We start from the raw sequence: 6,241 nt of genomic DNA, 5'->3' as shown, positions 1-6,241 counted from the left end.
TTTACGTATTGGTCAAAACCTTGAGTTTATTTTGAATAAATTATTCATATTTTTGCATGCAGGACATGAGTTTCCGGTCCTTTCACCGGTACAGATTGAACCTCGTGCTCTTCATTACGTCCATTTTGACGTTTGTATGAATGAATGCGTCATTTATAAATTAATGCGTTAATAATGACAAATACAGTGGAAGACCATTCGTTGTATTTTATTTCAATCATGTTTGTAGAATATGCAAACAGCTTTTAACAGAATCTGTCACAAAAGTTCGGTTATCTTTTGTAACAGTTTCTTTTCTGACAATGTAATTGGCAGTAAATACCAGTCTATTATTCTTAGGTTTGTATTGAAGTATTAGAATGATTGCTTTTTGGAGTTTTATATGATTGTTTCGTGTTTTCTTTTTTCAATTTTGAAATAAGTCATAGTTTTATTTTTCAAGGCTTGGTTTTCCAGGTTTTCATACTTTGAAACCAATAGATTCAAGAAAATCCTTAACCCCAATCGGGAGCAAAATATTTACAATCTAAATCCACAATTTGTTCCCATTTGTGACCCAATATTTAGATTTATTTTTCTAAATGTGAAATAATAAATACTTATCAGCAGTATCATAATCATTACAGTCATAATAACTGGCTCATCCGGTTTGCTCACAAACAGTATGGTATAATGGTTTAAAGAAGCCATTACATACAATAGGATCAAGCTTCTCTTTTACATTCAGTTTTCGGTCGGTGATAAGTCATGTTATTAAAGAATTTCGCATTTCCTTTTTCAGTTAGCTTAAGAATTGAGTCACGTGCAAAACTGACAGGTCACGTCTTCTCGTCCAGGTTATTCATCCTTCGGCTACGTATGTCGACTTTGTTGCTCAGTTACTGATTGTTTTGAGAGTTGAATTTGTTAAAACTATGACATGTTAATTACAAACACACAGTATTTTGATCACGCTGTGATAAACCATAGGTACTCATAAAATGAAATGTTTCCTTAGACATTAGCTTATTTTAATAATAATTAGGCCTATCGCTTTTGTAAGTGTCACTTTGGCATTCGATAGGTATTTAGAATTTTGTTTGTACATAATTTAAGTTAGTTTTAAATTAGAACATCGGCAATAAACGTGGAAATAATAATGTTAAAGAATAGAGAATTTGTTAAATAACTAAGACTATGTTACAGAATTATAAAAGAAGACATTAATGCTTATATATTATGAATATTAAATGTAGTTTGTTGAAGAGCAGTTGCCGTCGTTGCTATTATACCAAAACATACACATTTTTAACCTGCCTACAACTATCAATAAAGTGGATTAAATGAGCCGTGCCATGAGAAAACCAACATAGTGGCTTCGCGACCAGCGGATGCGCAGGCTGGTCAGAATCCATGCTGTTCGCTAATGGTTTCTCTAACTGCAGTAGGCTTTGAAAGCGAACAGCATGGATCCTGACCAGACTGCGCAGATGCGCAGGCTGGTCTGGATCCATGCTGTTCGCAAAGCCACTATGTTGGTTTTCTCATGGCACGGCTCAGATGTTTTTAAGAATGATTATTACAACGCATTATGGTTTGAGATAATATATATGGTGAAACTGAAGGCAATTGACAAGGTTTAAAAATAATTCATTTGCGCTATTCTGGCATTCCTCCACGCTTGGAAGTCCTATGACTTGCTTTAAGGAAGAGACTTAGGGAGATTTACTCAGATGTTTACCAATGTCTGAAATATAATACCATCGGGAGATTTTTGCCAGGATCTTGGGTAGGAGGAGAAAATAAGAATAAAAATAAAAGTGTTCAAATCCTCGAGTCAAGATAAAAAAAAAAGCACCAAAATGGCATTTATTTTTTCAAGTGCCCCAAATGTCAGCACATTTCTTTAAGAAACGTTCTTTTTTAGCTCACCAGAGCACAAAGTGCTCAAGGTGAGCTATTGTGACCTGTCATTGTCCGGCGTCCGTCGGCGTCCGTCGTGCGTCGTCCGTCAACATTTGCCTTGTGAACACTCTAGAGGCCACATTTATGACACAATCTTTATGAAATTTAGTCAGAATGTTTGTCTTGATGATCTTTAGGTCAAGTTCGACTCTTGATCATGTGGGTCAAAAGCTAGGTCAGTAGGCGAGATCAACTCAGTGAGCGATATATAGGACCATCATGGCTCCCTTGTTTACAGTTTCTGCTCGCTTCTCTTCATGTTTATTTTCTACAGTTTTATGTTTTCCTTTTTCTTTGGATAAGTTTTACAGCATTTCTAGTGATGACTTGCTAGGCCATGTTTGAATCTGGGTCATGTTGGGTCAAAAACTAGGTCAGTAGGTCAGATCAATGGAAAATCTTGTGAACACTCTAGAGACCACAATTGTGACATGGTATAATTTATGAAACTTAGTCAGAACGTTTGCATTGATGATTTCTAGGTCAAGTTTGAATCTTCGTTATGTGGGGTCAAAAACTAGGTCACCTGGTCAAATCAAAGGAAAATCTTGTTAACACTTAAGAGGCCACAGTTATAATTCAATCTTTATGAAACTTGGTCAGAATGTTTGTCTTAATCATTTCTAGGTCAAGTTTGAATCTGGGTTATGTGGGGTCAAATCAAAGAAAAATCTTTTCAACACTCTAGAGACCACAATTTAAGTTTGAAACTCATGAGATTTAGTCAGAATGTTTGTTTTGATAATTTATAGGTCAATTTCGAATCTTGGTCAGGTGGGGTCAAAAACTAGGTCACCCAGTCAAGTCAAAGGAAAAGCTTGTTAACACTCTAGAGGCCACAGATACCCAACCAATTCTTTATGAAATTTAGTCAGAATGTTTGTCTTGATGTTCTTTAGATCAAGTTCGACTCTTGGTCATGTGGGGTCAAAAGCTAGGTTAGTAGGCGAGATCAACTCTGGTGAGCGATATATAGGACCATCATGGCCCTCTTGTTTACAGTTTCTGCTCGCTTCTCTTCATGTTTATTTTTCTACAGTTTTATTTTTCCTTTTTCGTTGGATAAGTTTTAGAGCATTTCAGTGATGACTTTCTTCATCTAGGTCGGAGGTTTGTAACTCAATCTCCTGCTACTCCAAGAATATATTATGCACCTATGCACCTACCCAAAAACATGAATAACTTCAACTGGGGTATCTAGTTCAATTATCGAAATTACCTCTAGAAACCCGACCGATCAGAACATGTTCATCTACTAAAAATTCACCAAGATAACGCCCTCGAATAATGTAACCGAATCTTGCATATTTGGTTCTTTTCCAAACGTTTTCAACAGTCTTTACAGAGATCCATATTTGATCTCGATCATGCAGATGCACAACGAAAATTATCGACAGAACAGACTCTTTTAAACGGAAAAATGTGCATCTATAGGGATTTTTCTAGGGCTTTAAAAAGGGCAGGGTACTGCTAAAAAGGGGCAGGTGCATTTTGCGCGTTGCACACCTTTGTCTACAAAAATCAAATGGTAGATTTCCATGGTTTTTTTATTATAAATGTCTATTTTGTAAGTTTCTACATTGTATATTAGGGTGTGCAATACAATCTTTATGCAGAACTTAACATTATATGATATTTCTAATCAAGCAAACGTGCAAGGCAAAAATAATGAATGCAATCATAAAACAAACAGTATGTATTCATTAAACAAACAGAAATCATGTTTTGTTGTTGTTGTTGTTGTTGTTTTTCATTCGAATTCATTGCAAGCTTCTTCTAGTGCAAATCTGGATACATTTTCAATAAATTTCATTATACATTCATCATATTACTGAACATACCGTTGATACTCGTGTAAGATTTATGACCCCCGGGACCACCCCTGAGTCGTGAGTGCGTAGTATTCACGGGTATAGACGATTTTCCAACTTCAAAATAAGTTTATTTTCGATTTTCGCCATTTCGGTTAAGGGAAACTACTCTCAGCGCTAACTGTCTACGCTAAAATCTAAATTGTCGTTACATAACGTAAAAGATCGTGTGTTGTTGTTTTTTTTCTTAAACAATTTTAGTTTCATATACATTTAATATTATTTTGATGAAAGAAATATAAAAAATCATAGATATTATGATACTAATTAAAGATCGAGTATTATCTCCAACTGAGATCAAACTGTGAACAACAAAACTGACACGAGGTGTCACGCTAATTGCCGATAATTACTGGCCATCTAATAAACAACAGACTGTGTTCTAAATTATGTTTTCTCTCCCTTTTTATTCTGTTTTCCAGTTTGCTTTGTTTGCGGGCCTCTCTAATTGTTGTTTTTGTGCGCCTCAGTCGGTCATCGTTTCTTTAACCGTTCTAATTACCGTTACTTTGTATACATGCCTCGGGCAAATACACAGCACCTGTGTCAAGTCGCCGAGTGTCATATCTGCATATCGAGTGAGAGTTTTTTGGGACATCTCCTATTTTGATAAATGATTAGTGTGTCATTAAAAGTGGCGGTGCTGAAAGGGCAAAAGGGTGCTGAAAAAGGCAAAAGGGCGGCGATTCGGGCAGAAGGGCTGCGCTTAAACAGGGCAGGGCAGGGCGCTGCGCTTTTAACGAAACGAACGAAATGGCTGTTTACAATTTTATTTTCGTTCGTATTCACCCCATACTATCGGCGGGGAAAATACAAAAAAAAAAAAATAGCGAAAATCACTTTATTTTTATTTCAAAACCGAAATAAATCGGGTCGGCGCTCCCGAGAACCAAAATATAAAAAAAGTTATGGCCTAATTAATTCCTTTCTTTTGTGGTTCTTCTATTTCACTTCTGCATTGTCACTGGTGTGCTTGCTTTGTCATCTTCTGCCATCGTTTTCAGTTGGCTAAATAAAACCTTTGACAAGTTTGATACTGAAATTATCTTGGATGAAAAAGTAGGTCACTAGGTCAACTCTCTGAAAAACATTGTTAAAACTATATATGCAACATTTTCTACCAGATTTTTAAGAAATCAAGTCAATTAAATGAAAATCACTTGATTCTGGCATAGCAAACTACGGATAACACTCCAGATGCCACATATTTACTTGATATACAGTTTATAAAATTTATGATAACTTGAGAACTTGATCATCGGTCGTCAAAAACTAAGTTTCTCGGTCAAATCTTAGATAAACCTTGTAAGCACCATACCGAAAATATTTTCTACTTGTTTTACATATGACACCTGGTATGAATGTTAGTAAATTTGTATAGATTAAATCTATTCAAGATTTTGTCAGTGTGTAATAAGGGTAAAAAAGTCATTTTGTCAAAGTACTTAAAACTTTATAAACAGTTTATAGATGCTACATGTTGACATGCGCTACATGAAGCTTGGCCGCGATGTTACACTATATCTTAATCTAGGAACAGTGTTATACGTCATATAGCCAATAGGTTAAATCTGAGAAAAGAGCCCGTTCAGTCCCTAGAGGCCTAGGTTTTCATTTATTCTATATGAAGCCTGGTCAGAATGGCAAGAAACAGCAGCATAGTTTTTAACCTCAGATGCCCCAGTTTCAAACTTGACCTACATTAAATGAAGACAAATATTTTGATCACGTTTTACTTTAAATCAATAAGACAATGCGGTCTCTATTCTTGTTAACAAAGTTATCTCTACGATCTGATTTAGTCACTTTATTCTCAGTTCCATACTTAACCATTTTGCTTTTGATCTAGAATATATAATGCAAATAATTTATTCTGGTACATCTCATGAGGAAAATGTGGCATCTACAGTTTGTTGTTACAAAGCTTTTTCTATGGCTTGACGGTAAAGTCACAGTTATCTGATCTGTGCTGAACTTTTCACATTACAATTACTCGAGTATAAATACAGTCTTTGTCTTCTGTGCGAAAGTCAATTACACTAAAAGAAGAAAGTTGCAAAATAAATGTTTTATCAACATGACACGTGCATCACTCTTAACAGATTTTTAGTTCATGATATAGCTTATATAACACAATGTGCGATGACATCCTAAGCGTGAAACTTTAATTTGATTTACGCGAAATTTCCGCACCTTTCGTACATTATATACATTCATCGAAAGGGGGCATCGACTTTTAGGATTAAGTTTGAGGTACACGTTGTATGGCAGGACTGAATCTGAATAATCACTTCCAACGAAAAAAAAAACAGACAGTAAAGAATCATTTTATATTTAAGGTTTTGAAGTTGATATTTTAAGGTTCATTCTGTCGGAAAAATAGTGGGTCTAAATAATTAAGATTGGCGGGTTTGTTACTGGACAAA

The sequence above is a fragment of the Mercenaria mercenaria genome, chromosome 18, assembly GCF_021730395.1.
Source record: "Mercenaria mercenaria strain notata chromosome 18, MADL_Memer_1, whole genome shotgun sequence".
In the NCBI taxonomy this organism is placed as follows: Eukaryota; Metazoa; Mollusca; class Bivalvia; order Venerida; family Veneridae; genus Mercenaria; species Mercenaria mercenaria.
Note: the sequence above shows the minus strand (reverse complement) of the source record.